We start from the raw sequence: 18,855 nt of genomic DNA on the forward strand, positions 1-18,855 counted from the left end.
TATATGTGGGGCCCATATGGTTTGGAAATGGGCTGAAAAATGGGCCCCATATAGGATTGTCCGCGGGTTCCGTAATGGCCCCATATTAAATGCCCATATAGGTGTTATGTTAGGAAAATCTGGGAACTAAATGGGCCCCAACTGGGAAAAGTACACAGAAACCCACCTGGGCCCCATCTTTCAAGTTTTTGTGGGTACCATGTAGGCACCACATAGGCTAAAAAAGTGGGTTTTAAGTGGGATTGTCCGCAGGTTCCATAATGGCCCCATTTTATAAGCCCATCTCGGTGTTATATTGGTAAAATCTGGGAACTAAATGTGCCCCAACTGGGCAAAGTACACAGAAACCCACCTGGGCCCCATCTTTCAAGTTTTTTGTGGGTACCATGTGGGCACCACATAGGCTAAAAAGTGGGTTTTAAGTGGGATTGTCCGCGGGTTCCATAATGGCCCCATTTAATAAGCCCATCTCGGTATTATATTGGTAAAATCTGGGAACTAGATGGACCCCAACTGGGCAAAGTACACAGAAACCCACCTAGGCCCCATCTTTCAAGTTTTTGTGGGTACCATGTGGGCACCACATAGGCTAAAAAGTGGGTTTTAAGTGGGATTGTCCGCGGGCTCTGTAATGGCCCCATTTTATAAGCCCATCTCGGTGTTATATTGGTAAAATCTGGGAACTAAATGGGCCCCAACTAGGCAAAGTACACAGAAACCCACCCGGGCCCCACCTTTCAAGTTGTTTTGTGGGTACCATGTGAGTACCACATAGGCTAAAAAGTGGGTTTTAAGTGGGATTGTCCGCGGGTTCCATAATGGCCCCATTTTGTAAGCCCATCTCGGTGTTATATTGGTATAATCTGGGAACTAAATGGACCCCAACTGGGCAAAGTACAAAGAAACCCACCCAGGCCCCACCTTTCAAGTTGTTTTGTGGGTACCATGTGAGTACCACATAGGCTAAAAAGTGGGTTTTAAGTGGGATTGTCCGCGGGTTCCATAATGGCCCCATTTTATAAGCCCATCTCGGTGTTATATTGGTATAATCTGGGAACTAAATGGACCCCAACTGGGCAAAGTACAAAGAAACCCACCCAGGCCCCACCTTTCAAGTTGTTTTGTGGGTACCATGTGAGTACCACATAGGCTAAAAAGTGGGTTTTAAGTGGGATTGTCCGCGGGTTCCATAATGGCCCCATTTTATAAGCCCATCTCGGTGTTATATTGGTAAAATCTGGGAACTAAATGGACCCCAACTGGGCAAAGTACACTGAAACCCACCTAGGCCCCATTTTTCAAGTTCTTAGTGGGTACAACATGAGGAAAACATGAGCTAAAAAGTTGGAATGGCATTAGCAGTGGGTTCTGTATTTGCATCTTATTTCTAGTTTGAATTGACTAAGTTCTGGCACTGAGTGGGCCCCATGTAGTAAAACAGTCACAAAATCAATTTTTCAGACGGCTAATACGGGTTCTGTGACACAAAGACACCAAATATATTAAAGCTGACCGCAAACAAAATCTAGTTTGTAAATAAAACCATTTCAAAAATCACGAGGGTACACAAAACAACATTTTTCACATTTATTTTGTCCAACAACTGTGATTTTACGTAACTGTATTCCAAAGTGCGTAAACGTTTAAAAACTAGAAATGTCAAACTACAGCAAAATTCCTTAGATATTTGGAACTGTAGCAACATGGGGAAAAAGTCAGATGGAAAACTCAAAAGCTTATCTTGAATCAGCAGGGTTTGTTTTTTTACAGAGCCGTAAGTCTATTTTGTACCCTTGCAGCCCTCGGTCCTCCTCTGTCTTTAGCTCCACTGAACCACTTGGACAGAGCCTTCTCTGCTTCTTGCAAGTTGACTTTTGATGTTAAATAATTCTTCAGTGCCTCTGCAAATGAAGAAGAAGAAAAACGGGCAAGCCAAAGTAAAGTTAATCTTAGCTTACTTCATTTGGTGATGATTTTCAAAGAACAATGTTTATTTCACTTTATTGCCTCAAAAAATATATACAAATTGCATGATAACCAATCTCAGTTACACTTTCAAACACTTTATTAAAAAAGTTTAGTTTTCTAAAGTTCAAATGTCTCAAGTGAAACTAACTTACCATACACAACATTAAAAAGACGCAAATCTCTGAACTTTTTTTCCCCATGTCGGCCAAGCATGTTGTACTCCACAGCCAGCTCAGGTGATATGAGGAATTTCATCATCCTTCTTGTGGCATCGTCTACACTTGTTTCCCCTGTATCTGCTACCATGGCAACCTGAGGGGAACATACAAAAAGGACAGATTAGATACTGGCATCTGGTTAGGATGCCTCCCTGGTGAGGTGTTTTGGGCACGTCCCACCAGGAAGAGACCCAGAACACCCAGGACATGCTGGAGGGACTATGTTTTTCGGCTGGCCTGGGAATGCCTTGGGATTCCCCCGGAAGAGCTGGGCCAAGTGCCTGGAGAGAGCGAAGTCTGGGCCTCTCTACTTAGTACCGGATTGGGTCGAGGGGCAGCAGCCTAAGCTTAAGATAATGGACCGGAATGGAGGATAAATGGACACTTTACATATTACTTAATGTTTACTGTGTGGTGATAAAAAAAAAATGGTAGTAAACACAAGCTAAACTAAAAAAATTAATTGCGCTTCCTTAACCCTTTATCCCCAATAATGTTACGCAGGATAACTGGTAGGTCTGGTAGGTTTTTTCCTCTACTGTATACTATATGAATGTAATCAAGGATTAATAACAGAAAGAAAAAAGAAATTGAAATTTTGCCATTTTTACTAAAGGCAATCAAAATGTACATGGATAAAATATTTAAATTAGTCAATTCAAATTAATAACTCTAAAACACTGAACAAAATTAAGTATTTGACCCTGTGGTTTATTTTCGGACATCTCTTTTCTTCTAAAAGTCCAGGCGTGTTGGGCCCCTGGCAGAGCTCAGGTTTGACGAGACAGGTTTGGAAAAACCTGTCGCTGGCGACTTTTTGGGGGCTAAAGGGTTAAAATAAATAGGAATTGGCCAAAATTTGTATAAACTATGAAATAGCAGAACAAAAGTAAAAAAAAAAATCTTTATCTGTTATCAGAATCAAATATTTGATTAGAATAAAAAATTTAACTTTCTGGAAGATTTCTCGTTACATCTGTCATAAAAGTAACAACATCTCAGAAAAAAAACATGATAGCAACAGAAAAATATGATAGCAGTGTGATGTGATGGTCCCTGGCCAGATTTTTACACATATTATAAGCCCTGTGACACAAAAACCACAGAACTCTGACACGCACAGACTGTTTTCCTTCGTGCTAATGAAGAAAAATGCTGGTCTGGTATGTAAAAGGGAATTTATTCTTCCAGGACCTGAAGCTCCGTAATGCAGCCCTCCAACAGCCAAACCTATCTGTTCTCTGATTGTCTTGATGCATGCTCAATCATCCAGGTAAGTAAATCTCCAAAAGTTGATTCTGTTCATCTGGACGTAGCGCTTGCAGCATTTTCTCCCACTGAAAATGCTACGTCCAGATGAACAGAATCAACTTCTGGAGATGTTCTCTGATTGGATTGTTTAATTGGTGATTGACATGAAATTGACCAATCAGCTGAAAGGAAGAAAAATAGGGTCAAAATTTGGATGTGTAAGTATAAATCCACACACAGCCAGGAAAGCCGAGCGCAGAGTTGTTTGTAGCACCAATTCAGCCAGAGTGGAGCCAGATGGATTTTCCATCCATCCACACTGTAAAGTCTATAGACCAGCAAGTGATAAATTAACAGTGTTGTTGGTATTTTCTAAAACAGTTGTATGCAATAGGAATTGCTGTTTATAGTCCTCCTGTATATCTGCATGTTCCCTCCCAATTAAAACCTGTGATAATGGAGATTCAAATTCATGTCATACCTATACCAACAGTTATCAAGTATCCAGATCGACCTTTACTGATGTGCTCTGTCAGTGCGCCCCAGGGCAGCTGTGGCTACAATGTAGCTTGCCATCGCCAGTGTGTGATTGTGTGTGTGAATGGGTGAATGACTGAATGTAGTGTGAAGCGCTTTGGGGTCCTTAGGGACTAGAAAAGCGCTATAAAAATGCAGGCCATTTACCATTTAAAGGAAAATTGTTATTTCCATGTATTTTCCTGTTCTGCCTTCAACTTTGAGGACTTCCCCCCACATTTCTAGTTGTGACAGTGCACCTACAACAAAAAAAATCTGCTGTGATTTACATTTGTTGAAAGAGCAATTTTGTAAAATAGTCTATTTTTGTATGCACAGTTTACAAATCTGTCCTGTACAGCATGGACTGATTGCATGCTAAAAAGTTGTTGCTTAAAAATAAAACAATAAATTTTTAATTAATAACATCAGCAGAAAGCCTTGTTATTAATTAGATGTACAATTTCTATAGAATACGAAACAACTCAGTTCATTTTTGATCATATCAATACCAGCATATTACACAACTAGTGATGGGATTTTCGTCTCTTTTTAGAAAGCCGGCTCTTTCGGCTCCCAACCGGCTCTTCAGGTTGTTTTGTTGCTTTAATTAATTTATTATTAACAACAATATAAAATTATGAACAAAAGGAATTACTAATGTAAAAAAAGAAATGTGGTTTTATTTATATATGTTTATATATAAATATATATGGTGGCCCCTAGAGACAAAGCATGTACAAACTCCAAAACCCATTTCTAGCGTCAACTGAACTTCCAAAACAGAGCTATCTAGATCACTTAATTTACACAATTGAAATCATATGTGTATTTTTTGTGTATTTATACACAAGCACTCATATATATTCATAAAAAATTCCAAAAGCTGTTCATTTACCTGTTACTACCACACACCAAATCCGGTCGTTGGTACTTCCTGGCTTGTGTAGCCACTAGGTAACAAAATCTCAACACTGTGCCTAGCATCCTGGAGCACTTCTGTTGTGTTTTGTACGTGCTTTGGAGTTTGTACGTGCTATGGAGTTTTTACGTGTTTTGGGGTTTGTACGTGCTTTGTCTCTAGCAGCCACCGTAAATATACTTTTATTTATTCTCTCCACATAAAATGTAATAAATAAATCATATAATACAAAAAAAACAACTATTTACATTTCAACTTTTAACTATTTAAATTTTCAGCTTTTTCCTTTTAAACAAATTTAAAGTGAAACAACACAAAACACTGCAAACCACAACACAATTAAATATAAATTATAATATGAAAACAAACAGAAGATGCACATTCTCTGTCATATGGGCCTGCATGAATAAACTTTCTGAATCCTTTATCATCCGCAATTGAAAATAGTTGTGGATGATTACTATACCTTTCTAATGTGACGTTGTTGTCCCTGGCTCTCTTTCTCTCTCTCTCCCTCCTGCTCTGTTACTGTGCTACTGCGTGTGTAACAACCGCCCCTCCCCCCTCTTCCCAGCGCAAAGCACAAGGCTCGCGTGCAGAGTGAAGCGGAAAAAAAGTGCGAGAGAGAGGGTGAGAGAGAGAGAAAAAACACGCTTGTGTCGTTCACTTCAAAGAGCCGTTTCGTTTTGACCAACACATCACTAACAACCATGATGAAAAACGCTCATCTGCTTCCATCACCATCAGCTGATTAACATTGAGCTGCTGCAGTCAACACCATCAAACTAATTTACTGTTTAATGTTATGTTATTGAATGCTTTTATTTTTAAATCTTTACCAGCGCTTAAAGACTGTAGATGTTCACACCTGGTGTTAGAAAACCGAGCTCACTGCAGTATTTTTTTTTATAACAGGAAATTTAAATTTTTATTGGTTACCGTGTTTATTACCACTTTTATCAGTAATGTACTTCCTATAAAATATGGATTTGATAAGTTACCGGTTTATTGAAATCAGCTAGTGAACACATCGATCACTTTATTGAACTACACGCCTTACACTCTTGTGAGCTCTGGTTACTAACAGCAGGTGTGAATGTTTGGAGTCCAAAACGCAGATAAAGATTAGAATAACAAGGCAATGTAAAATCAGTTTAATGCAGTTGACAGTAGCAGCTCAGATGGAAATCAGCCAATTGTGAGGAGAGCAGAGGACCAAAACTGTCAGAGTTGTGGGTCAAGTGAAGAGAACACTGTTGGCATTATTGTTAGCATAAAAGATGAAAATTAAATAAATGTTAAATTTTAAAATAGATCATTGCCTCCTGTGCCTAAATAAATATATATACTTAATACCAATAAAAAAAAAAGGATGCCCCAAAGACCATCACTTTTCAAAAATAATAATAATAATAATAATAATAATAATAAGTAATACAAATAATATGAAAGTTACTTACATGTCAAAGATGGTGCTTGTGATCTTGAAGAATCTAAACGTGATAAGGAAATGAAAGAAAGTGCATGAGAAAATACAAACATTTTTGTTTTTTCCCAGGATAATTCAATATAAAAGATTCTCTTACTAATGCACAAAATGAACAGTGTAATTAAAAGTTTGAAAGGCACTGCATGTGTTTATATGATAAACTGACTAATTCAAGCAGAAAACACTAGCAGTGCAAAAATGTATCTAACTAGCTGACAGACTTTAAAGTCACAGGAAGATATATCAAAATGGTGACTTATGCCAGAACAAATGACTTGACAGACATAAATCCTAAATTCCTTTAAGTAAAAAAGGAATTACTTTTTTATAAGTGGTCCCTAGTGGTTTTCAAATTATTACATGGCTTGTTAATTTTTTATTAAATTATTAAGAAGCCAGATGAGTTCAAAACATTTACAAATTACTATAAAGCACTATCCAAACTTCAAATCAAGTGGCAAAATCTCCAAATTAAAAGTACTCGCAAACTATAAAAATTTGATTATACTTAAAAATATGCAAAAACTAATTTAGTGGAATTTTTACCTGCTCAAGAATACATTGAACATGCAATATTTAATTGAAAAGAACAAAATTTGTGTACTTTTAGAAAGGATTATTAAATATTTGGGGATACTAGACATAAAGAGGGTCTCGTACATTTACGGGCATCTAATTTCCTGGATTTAATGGTTTAAAAGTTTAATAGGTCTTTGAAGTTGATAATAAAATTGAGTCCATTATTAGCAAAAAGAATTTAAAAAAAAAAAGAGCAAAAAAATGCTTAATATATAATAATTGTTTTAAACTTAAGCTTTGTAATTGTAGCAGATTTCATTGTCTGTAATTTTTTATTTAGCCCCACAGTAGTAAAAGCCATAAATGGGAGTTAGATTTATTACTAGTATTTTACACAGCATTCAGCTATAATAACATGTTCTGCATTTTCCTACTTCACCATCTGATCTGAACAGCTGCACTCTCTTAATTAATTAATGACCTAACATTTCTCAGTAACCAATAACTAGATGGAACAGCACAGTATCTAAGAGAGTGATCAGACAGTGTTTGAGCTAAAGACGCTGTGTGTTTCTTTTGGGGGCTTTTTACACACTGATCCACCACCGTTTTCCCATAGTACAATGCATATCTGGTAACATTACCGTATTCAGATCAGAAAACCGTTTCAGCTGCAGGCATCTACTCCTGTAATTTAAACAATCACCTTGCTACACTGCACATGAATATTACGTAACATGGTATGACTAGCTCATGTTCAGACATTTAAGATACTGTTCAGCCATTTTGTTTACTGGGTAGTGCATAATGGCCGAGTTAGCTGAGCAGGAATCCACTAAAGCCAAAAAAATAATATAAATTTTTTAAATTAATTACAAAAACCTTATAGGAAAACCCAAGAAACAGTTGCAGAAGCACAGAAAAAAACTGCCGTGTACGTTATAGTGTGTAAATTCAAAAACTGTATAGAGAGAATGGTGCAATGAAAACAGAATAAGATAAGATGAACTTTATTGAGTAGAATATAGGCAGTAAGAGTTTTTTAATTAACTTTAAATTATGTTTGCCAAAGACAATGCAGCAAATTAACCCAGTTCTACCTGCTAGCTAAAGATGTTATGCTTCTCCCCCTTATACCGTTTAGGACGACTATAGAAAGTTACTAAAATAACCATTGATGAAAACGTATCAAACTTTAAGTATTTACCTTTGTCATAGTTTTCGATTCTTTGGTATCCTTTTGTCCTCCACGTTCTTAAACACCAGGGAGAGAAAAGGCGCAACAGACGAAAGACAGCGAAGACTAGACGCTAGGCGGTGCAATCTGCTCCTCCCTCTTTTTAAACGAGCCAATAGGAGCTGCTCACATTAAAAACAACTTTATTTAAAAAGTCGTTTTACACCTGATACAAAAATTTTAAAAGTCAAACAATGCACAAGTTTAAAAGAACAATTTTATTTTTAAAAGTTTTTTAAGCATAGGGATGGTTAATATGTTTTAAAAAGTAATATATAATATTTATCAAAAAGTGTCACCCAAATCAACATCATAATAAAAATATAATTAATAAAAATATAATAATGATAAGAAGAAGAATAACAGTTTACCTAAAAGCTCTTCTAACATTAGACTGGTTTTGAAAAGTTTCAATAGTGTCAATACACCATAAGGACAAGGGAGTTTCACAGTTGAAGTGTGACTGCTTGAAAGACCCCATTCCCTCTCCTTTCCACTAGTTCAAAGAAAATATAAATTATTTCTGGTTATATAATTTGAGGGCACAAGTTTGAAGAGTAACATTTTAACAGATCGGTAATATACTTCAGGAGCTTTACTGGATCTGATTAACCAAAACTTCCATCTTCCATGTAACTAACTGTCTTTTCTCTAATACAGTAGAGTGTGTCTGATCTACTAAAAATCCTCAACTGCATGTTTGCTCAAGTAAATAGTCTTAATTGTTTGAACAACCAGTAATCCTTAATTTGCAAATGCCAAATCTGGATTTTGTCTGTGTAATTCACTTTTATCTTAGGTTTTTTATTCGTATTTTTTGCTTTTCTTTTTTTCTACTCTTGTGTCCGTTTTAATCACTTATTATTGCTGCTGTGACAAGTGAATTTACCTAAGAAGAATCATGAAGTCCTTATTTTATCTTATCTGAGCCTCACCATGCAGCCTACCATGCAGAGTTCACATTAAGTACATAAAATGAAATCTAAAATTAAAAAGTAACCAGTTTCAAACCAGTTATTTGGAATAGTGTGCAGAGTGTTTTGAGTAACATTGAATGTTCAAAAACACCAAAGTTCCTATAGTCTCACTTGACAGCTGGGTTGTAGTGTCTGATAACACATAACATCTTGAGGTCTCAATGTGGACTTTGAGTACATTTGCTAGCCAAGGCTAAATACTGAGAGGGTCAAAAATGAAGGGTCAAGAACATCTGACTGTACGTAAGGGTAGCAAAAGTGATAGACTGAGGTTGTGCCAAATATGTTAAAGTTAGGGTGATTTCTTAGAGAATGGTACCACGTGGGTGCCGTCTGCAGGTTATAAAAGAGAGTTATGTTCATACTTTCTTTTGAGATTATTTTTACAATTTGACTTTCAGAACTCCCTGGGTTGTGCGCAATCTGTGATGGGCTTGTTTGAAATAAATCCTCCTTTATTCAAATAACACTTTCTCAGGCTCTTCACAGAAGAAGAATCCTCACATAAGCATGTGCTACCATTTTGAACCAATGTACACATTTACCATCACTAACCCAACTAGGACCTACATTGGATGCCCACCCATATGGATTTGATGTTAGAAACGCAAGTGGGTCCCATATATACTAAACAATCTTGAGCCCATGTAAAATATATGCCCATATTAATTTAACACAACCCATTTGGGGCCCACATAGACATGTTTTCAGGGTCTGACTTGCATTTGCCCATGTGTGACACATATAGTTTGACCAGGTGGGCCCCACCTATGTCATCAGTGCTAAAAAAATATATTGATTACCTCACTTTGCCCCACCTGGGGCACACAGCAAATGCTTTTCTTTAAATGACTGTGTTTGCCCATGTCTAACCCAGGTGAAAAACCCAAGTGGGTCCTACGTGTGTTTCCCATTTTGAAACAAGTGAAGTGTTTCCCATGTTTGACCCAGCCAGGACCTACTATATGTTTCCACTCGGTTTTGCCCATATGGCTTTAATGTGAGAAACCTAAGTGGGTCCCATATATACTAAACAATCTTGAGCCCACATAAAATATATGCCCATATTAACTTAACATAACCCATATGGGGCCCACATAGACATGTTTTCAGGGTCTGACTTGCATTTGCCCATGTGTGACCCATATAGTTTGGCCAGGTAGGCCCCACCTGTGTCATCAGTACTAAAAAATATATACTGATTACTAACTTTGCCCCACCTGGGGCACACAGCAAACGCTTTTCTTTAAATGACTGTGTTTGCCCATGTCTAACCCAGGTGAAAAACCCAAGTGGGTCCTACGTGTGTTTCCCATTTTGAAACAAGTGAAGTGTTTCCCATGTTTGACCCAGCCAGGACCTACTATATGTTCCCACTTGGTTTTGCCCATATGGCTTTCATGTGAGAAACCCAAGTGGGTCCCATATATACTAAACAATCTTGAGCCCACATAAAATATATGCCCATATTAACTTAACATAACCCATATGGGGCCTACATAGACATGTTTTCAGGGTCTGACTTGCATTTGCCCATGTGTGACCCATATAGTTTGGCCAGGTAGGCCCCACCTGTGTCATCAGTACTAAAAAATATATACTGATTACCTAACTTTGCCCCACCTGGGGCACACAGCAAACGCTTTTCTTTAAATGACTGTGTTTGCCCATGTCTAACCCAGGTGAAAAACCCAAGTGGGTCCTACGTGTGTTTCCCATTTTGAAACAAGTGAAGTGTTTCCCATGTTTGACCCAGCCAGGACCTACTATATGTTCCCACTTGGTTTTGCCCATATGGCTTTCATGTGAGAAACCCAAGTGGGTCCCATGTATACTAAACAATCTTGAGCCCACATAAAATATATGCCCATATTAACTTAACATAACCCATATGGGGCCTACATAGACATGTTTTCAGGGTCTAACTTGCATTTGCCCATGTGTGACCCATATAGTTTGACCAGGTGGGCCCCACCTATGTCATCAGTGCTAAAAAAATATATTGATTACCTAACTTTGCCCCACCTGGGGCCCACATAGACATGTTTCAGGGTCTGACTTGCATTTGCCCATGTGCGACCCATATAGTTTGACCAGGTGGGCCCCACCTATGTCATCAGTGCTAAAAAAATATATTGATTACCTCACTTTGCCCCACCTGGGGCCCACATAGACATGTTTTCAGGGTCTGACTTGCATTTGCCCATGTGCGACCCATTTAGTTTGACCAGGTAGGCCCCACCTGTGTCATCAGTACTAAAAAATATATACTGATTACCTAACTTTGCCCCACCTGGGGCACACAGCAAACGCTTTTCTTTAAATGACTGTGTTTGCCCATGTCTAACCCAGGTGAAAAACCCAAGTGGGTCCTACGTGTGTTTCCCATTTTGAAACAAGTGAAGTGTTTCCCATGTTTGACCCAGCCAGGACCTACTATATGTTCCCACTTGGTTTTGCCCATATGGCTTTCATGTGAGAAACCCAAGTGGGTCCCATATATACTAAACAATCTTGAGCCCACATAAAATATATGCCCATATTAACTTAACATAACCCATATGGGGCCTACATAGACATGTTTTCAGGGTCTAACTTGCATTTGCCCATGTGTGACCCATATAGTTTGACCAGGTGGGCCCCACCTATGTCATCAGTGCTAAAAAAATATATTGATTACCTAACTTTGCCCCACCTGGGGCCCACATAGACATGTTTCAGGGTCTGACTTGCATTTGCCCATGTGCGACCCATATAGTTTGACCAGGTGGGCCCCACCTATGTCATCAGTGCTAAAAAAATATATTGATTACCTCACTTTGCCCCACCTGGGGCCCACATAGACATGTTTTCAGGGTCTGACTTGCATTTGCCCATGTGCGACCCATTTAGTTTGACCAGGTGGGGCCCACCTGTGTCATCGATACTAAAACATATATTGATTACCTAACTTTGCCCCACCTGGGGCACACAACAACAGCCTATCCTTAAATGACTGTGTTTGCCCATGTCTATCCCAGGTGGAAAACCCAAGTGGGTCCTACATGTGTTTCCCATTTTGGACCAAGTTAAGTGTTTCCCATGTTTGACCCAGCTAGGACCTACTAAAAGTGCTCACTTGGGATGGCCCATATGGGTTTAATGTGAAGAACCCAAGTAGGCCCCATACAAAAAGCCCAGTTTGAGCCCATGCCCACATGGTACCCATCCAGCCCGAGCAAAAACCAGGTGGGGCCCATATATACATGTTGGCTGGGTATTATTTATAAATAGATAGATGACAAACACACCAAAAAATACCAGTGGAAACACACACTCTTCTCTCACAGTAGTTTTCTGTATTCCACTTTCAGTTTTGGTGCCTGAAATTGGACAATTCCATTAGTCAGAATTTATGTTAAAATAACTATACTCTACCTCTACTTAATACTGGTCTAATGTCTTACTACATTAAACTGTGATTTAGAATCCAAAGAAACAATTATAGGAAAACAGTCACTCACCTCCAGGAGATTTCGCAATTTGAATTTCATTCTTGGAAACATTCAAACTGTCAGAAAAGATGAGAAGGAAAAATATCAGCATCCTCCACCTGTAAGACCATCCCATAATAACCATAAAGAGTCCGTAGGATTTGGTCACAAAAAAGATCAGAAATCAGATATTAATATTTTTTACCACAATTTCCAGGGTCGTAATGTTTTATCAGCTGCAACTCCAGCAGTATGAAACAGACTTTATATTTCAAACATAAAACATTTTCTGCATCACCAGTTGAATGCAGGTAAACTCAGCTGTAACTTCACTGCAGTGCTTCCTTCTTAGTTTTTTGAAGTGAAATACTGCTTCATCAGGTTGCCTATATATATACCGTATTTCTTCATCAGAAAATCTGTAGTGTAATAAAATAAAAGTGTATAAGTGGTATAAGGAGTATTTACTAAATGTAAATGTGACAGCTTGCAGTCAGTAATGTAGCAGAGACAGAGTCAAAGTCAAAGTCAACTTTATTTGTCAATTCTGCCACATGTACAGGACATACAGAGAATAGAAATTTCGTTACTCTCAAACCCTAGATGAAATAGCAAATGAACATTTAAATATAAGAGAGTGATTAAAAAATGCAAATAAAATAATTAAAAAGTAAAAATTTAAATAAATACAATACAAATTAACAAGAAAGCTATGCAATATACAATATACAATATTCAGGTAAGGGTAAATGACATTGAGTGTAAACTAGGCAGAGTAGTGCAAATAGGCAAATAGTGCAAATGGAGATTTAGTAATGTACGGTAAGAGATAGTATAACAACAAAGTCTTATGAGGTAGTGGCAGTCCAATGCTCCACAAAGTGACTGGTAACTGGTGCAGGCCAGTGAGTGAGTCAGAGTGTGTGTGTGTGTGTGTGTGTGTGTGTGTGTGTGTGTGTGTGTGTGTGTGTGTGTGTGTGTGTGTGTGTGTGTGTGACAGAGTTCAGTGAGACCATAGAGGAGAAGAGGGGAGAGGGGGCAGAATCGGGAGGGAGTTAAGCTTCCTGACAGCCTGATGGATGAAGCTGTCCTTCAGTCTGCTGGTCCTGGCCTGGAGACTCCGCAGTCTCCTCCCTGACGGCAGCAGCTTGAAGAAGCTTTGCATTGGGTGCGTGGGATCAGCCGCTATGCAAAGGGCTTTTTTAGTGAGACGGGTGCTGTAAATGTCCTGGAGGGAGGGGAGAGAGACACCAATGATCCTCTCTGCAGCTCTCACTATGCGTTGGAGGGTTCTATGACAGGACGCATTGCAGGCTCCAAACCACACAGTGATGCAGCTCGACAGGATGCTCTCGATGGTGCCTCTGTAGAAAGTGTACATGATGGGGGCTGGTGCTCCTGCTCTTCTTAGTTTGTGGAGAAAGAAGAGACGCTGCTGTGAGTCTGACTAAAGAGACATTACAGTGAGACCTGTTTGATCAGCAGAGACAGTCTCTCTCTACTACGAGTATGTTTGACTTTAACTGTCACACAAAATGATTCGGCTTCTATAAACCCCCCAACAAACATTTACAGATGCTTAGAAACATTTCCACTCCCAAACACAGAACTTGATTATAAACTAATCAGTTACTAATGTTCCCCAGCCCCCGCTTTCCCACAAACTCCTCCTACTCTCACTGTTTCCTTTTTTAAAGTTTTACTGTCTGTCTCCTAAACTTGGTGGTGCAGCTGGTTGTCTTCGTGTGAATCTCCATGTGAAGGTAATGGAAGCAGTGTGTTATTTTTTTCGGATTAATATCACCTGTGTGCAGCTTAGTTCCAGCACAAACAGCACAAATCATAGCATTGTTCATGATGACGGACTCATATGAACAACGTCGACTTGTAACACAACGTTTATGTAAGCAATCATTTGTAAGCCTCTTAAACTTTCTTGCGCTTTTACACTAAGTTTTATGGTAGTGCTTCTCCTTCTTTGGTGATTATTGTTCAACAGACTGAAAAAAGCTGTAATATGTTTTTGAAGCATAGTTAAATTGTTATTTAATAGACTATCACATATCATAATTAGATTTATGATACTGTGTTAAGGCACAGTAAAATTGTGTTTTTGTGTGTCTGTGTGTGTTTTGCTGTAGTGCACTTCTTAATTGATGATCCGCCTGATTGGACTGGAAAATTATTTCTAGCATAAATTACAGTTTTATATTACAGAAAAAATTTGATATCTGGAAAAATAATTTAAAAAATTCATGCTTACTAGTTGACACTAAATTTTTAACTGATTTCTCTTTTCATCTCAGCCCACTGTGTGATTCCACAGACATTCCTCCACAAATTCAACAAGCTCATTGGAATATTATTACTACATATAAAAAATTCATTTAAAAAAATGTTTCTTAATTGTCTAAATGAAAATCTCAGTAGATTCTTGATTCTCGCCTACTCTACAGCCGGCATAGTTTCATTTCAAACTGCGGCCATATTTCTGCCAAATTAAAAAATTAGTTCTACATGAGATGATTAAAAAAGAGGAACTAACACACACATATGTACATGTACGTAATACACATACAGAGAAAACAAAGGGAAATATAACTGAATGTGAAGACATGCCAAATGGGGAAATCTGACAATGACAGACACATAAGACAGAGAGACAAGACAGACACAGGGACTTGACTGAAGAACAGGAAGGGATCACTAAAGCAGATAGCTAGTATTAAGGAAGCCGAAACACGAGTGGCGGGGCTCGAAAACTGGTCAGCGGTGGCCTACGACGCGCTGAGACAATTGCTAACGGAGCAGAGGAAACTGACCGAAAAGCTAGAAGACCTTCAGTGTAGATCGAGAATAAATACAAGCTTTGTTGATCCGAAGAGAGAGGCTAATACCTGATGGCACTGACCCACAAATATAACGGGCTCACCGGTCTCTCGGTCCTAGGCCAGGTGCTGATGCCACTCCCCGTTCCATTGTCGTCTGTTTTCTTCAGTTCAAAACAAAGGAAACAGTCCTCAGAAACGCATAGCAGAAGAAGATCCTTGTGAAAGACAAGCCCATTGGTTTTGACTATGGCTATACTGCTACGGTAGTACAACAGTCCCGTGCATATAGAGAAGTGAAAAGCACACTTAAACAAAAGGGCATACGATCTCCATTAACAAAACTCTAGATTCACAGGGACACGGGCCCTCAGGTGTACCAAAGTCCGGCCGAAGCGGTATGAGAAATGCAGCGGAGAGGATTTAGGGTGGAGGAGCCATGTGAAAGAGGAGGATTTGACCCTACGTCTCTGATAGAGCCACTGGAGCAAATGTCACCATGGCAACCCGTGACCCGGAGAAGCAACGACGGAGCCATTCAGTGCGCGACAAACTACAAGTGTTCCAGCGCAGAACAACTTAACTTCAGAGGAGGGTTTTGTCACGGTCCTGGGTCATTTTGACCCAGCATTTTCAGTTCTTATATTCCTTTGTATTATGGTTTGTATTCTGATCCTTTTGTCATGCTTTGTTTATTAGTATTATTCTATGTTTCAGTTATTCTTTGTGAGGGATTAGTTCTTAAGTTGTGTCTCTCATTTAGTGTAAGTTCAGTTCAGTGTCAAGTCTGTGTCTGTTTCTTGTTTCCCGTTTTATTGCGAAAGGTTGTGCCTCATCTCAGTGTGTCTAGCTTTGCTCCCCATGTCTCGTTAGCCCAAACCCTCCCAGCTGTGTCTCCCTCCTGTTTTCCATTCCCTGATTACTCCCCTGTGTATATAAGCCCTGTGTTTTCCTGTGTTCCCTGTCGTGTCGTACCCTCAACTAGCTGTGTGGTCTGCTTTGGTGTTTCTGGTGTTTAGTCACCTGCTCCAGTTTAGTATTTCTTTTCCAGTGTTTCAGTACTCAGTTCCTCTGTTCAGACTTTTATTTGTCTTTTGGTGAGTTTAGTTAGTACGAGGTTTTTCCCAGCAATAAAGCTCCGCTTTAAGTTTCACTTCCGTGTCTGAGTTCTCCATTTTGGGTCCACCACTCCTGCTTGCCTGCCTGCCACACAGCCAACCATGACAGGTTTGACTTTATAGATACTCTATAAGTGTGGGGACAGAAAACTACAAATAGGTAGTGATGGGCAGGTGAAGCTTCATGAAGCACTGAAGCTTTTCATCCAATTGGTTCACCCCAGCGCAAAGCTTCTTGAAGCTTCATTTGCTCTAGTAGGACACCTACTGGACGTAAAAATATTAGTTGGCATGAATTTGAAGAGTGTGGCCTTTTGCACACAGCCTGTAAATGTCAACAACAAAAGGAGTGTGTAAAACATGTATATTGTAGTGATGGCATTACACTGTGTATATTTATACTGGCAGTATGGAAAATGATCATTTGGAAATGCTTAAAATGGAAATGATCATTTACTGTGAGGTGAGGTGTGGTTGGGGTGTGGACAGTGGTTGTGCTTTTGTAACGTTGAGGTATGGACAGCTACACACTGAGGCTTTGAGCCTCAGTCCTGCCTGTTCACATTTTATTCAGTAAAAGCTAAATTTTCACTGCTTTTATAACCTTTAGTGGGGAGAACATAGCTAGGATTTAATGATTTAACAAATCTTTTAAATCCTTTGTCCTCCACAATGCTAAATGGCTGGGAGTCCTCAATCACCATGCTAACCAGGTCTTCATCTATTGGAGATTGTTCTCCTGAGGAAAGACAATAAAGATAAAGCACAAATATAAATATCACACACGTAACTTATAACAGCTGTATAATATTGTTATATCATTTAGTAACATTACTGCATGCTGTATTATCATTGCATTTGATGGCTCACCTGGTCTTGCTCCACAATCGGTGTCCCCCTTATTCTCATGCAAAGCTCTGTAGTGCCTAAGCATGGATGAGGTGTTGTTGTTATATCCCAGCTCCCTGGCACATAGCAAACACTTCACCTTGTACAAAAGTAAAGACAGCTTAACATAAATTGTATTGCACCATCAGTATTATGAAAATACATCTTCTGTAGAAATTTACATACCTTGTTGGGAGGAATAAGATCAAAATGTTCCCACACAGGGGAGGACATCCTCCTCTTCTTAGCTGGCTCCATTCTCTCCTGACTTTCTCTCCTCACTCTCCTAAACCTCCAAACTGTCTCCAAACTCTCACTAACCGCAACTCTCCATCAAACACCCACATTCTGAATGAAGTCTGAGGGGTTTGTATCTCTGTCATATCTCGCGGCAAAGTTCGAACCACTTCATGAACCAGTCACGTGGTACAGCCAGGCAGCGAGGCTTCGGACGTCATCATTTTCAGCTCCTCCCATAAATGAAGCAAGCCTCGATACGTGCATCGCGGAAACGCCCCCTCCATTACTCGACACAAGCTTCGAAGCCTCGATACAGAACGTCACATCACTACAAATAGGTATCTGGCTCTCCCGAATAATTAATATGTTCTTTACGGTTCAAGTTGTATATAATCGCTCTACTTTGAGGTAGCCAACAACTTAAGATAGGATGAGTGTGACTCAGATCGTGGTTCTCACTGATTCTAAGAGAGGGCCCTCACTTTTTGTGAGGCTTTCTCTCTCATAATTGTATGGGGGTGTCTCATTTACTTCATATTGGGAGTCATACTGCAGTGTTGTTCAAGTTTTGGATTCTGCAGCTTTCTTTAATTGTTCATCTATTAGTTCAACCGCGTTTTGGTTTAGGTTTCGTTTGTTTTAAAGGTCAGTGGTGGAGGATTATTTCATTTTCACAACAGTATACTATGTCATAGTGTCTGGAAATAATGTTGCTTAATGTTAATGGCCTGGGAAATCAAATCAAAAGTTTTAAAAAATTGAAAAATAAAATAAGAATATAATCTTTCTGCAGGAAACTCATTTGTCACCACAATGGAAATTATAGAAATTTGGATATAGTAAAACATATTATAGCTCCCATATCAACAGCCATAAAAGAGGGGTGGCCATTCTTATGGCGAACAATTTGTTGTTTGACCTCTTTAAAGAAATAAAAGATAAAGAAGGACGGTACATCATTGTGAAGGGCAAAACTAAAAATAGTATTTTGACTCTTGTCTTTATATAATCACCACCCAATAGCCCCAAAACTTTCTTTAAAGATCTCTTTGACTTTGTATTTATGCAGGACACTTCAGTGTAATACTGAATTATAATTTGGACACAACTAGTCAAACTAGATACAAAACACATATAAACAGACACTTAAACTTGACACTTGAGGAAATGGGACTAGTGGATGTCTGGAGATTACTGCACCATTCACAAAG

At 39.0% G+C, this 18,855-nt stretch overlaps 1 protein-coding gene and 2 long non-coding RNA genes across 3 annotated transcripts in view; 1 reads left to right on the forward strand and 2 right to left on the reverse strand.

Moving 5' to 3' along the window:
- Window positions 1–18,855, forward strand: part of LOC309700860 (protein NLRC3-like) — a 57,850-nt gene that overhangs the window by 26,990 nt on the left and 12,005 nt on the right. The window lies entirely within an intron of this gene.
- Window positions 1,574–8,178, reverse strand: LOC309700888. The gene is made up of 4 exons (XR_014274785.1): window positions 8,091–8,178; window positions 6,336–6,368; window positions 2,121–2,280; window positions 1,574–1,901 (listed from the first exon to the last, which is right to left on the reverse strand). It is a non-coding gene; the product is annotated as an uncharacterized lncRNA (long non-coding RNA).
- Window positions 16,908–17,771, reverse strand: LOC309700897. Its single transcript, XR_014274794.1, has 3 exons — window positions 17,591–17,771; window positions 17,387–17,504; window positions 16,908–17,255 (listed from the first exon to the last, which is right to left on the reverse strand). It is a non-coding gene; the product is annotated as an uncharacterized lncRNA (long non-coding RNA).

Source organism: Aulonocara stuartgranti (assembly GCF_965226115.1).
Source record: "Aulonocara stuartgranti genome assembly, chromosome: 23".
NCBI lineage: Eukaryota > Metazoa > Chordata > Actinopteri > Cichliformes > Cichlidae > Aulonocara > Aulonocara stuartgranti.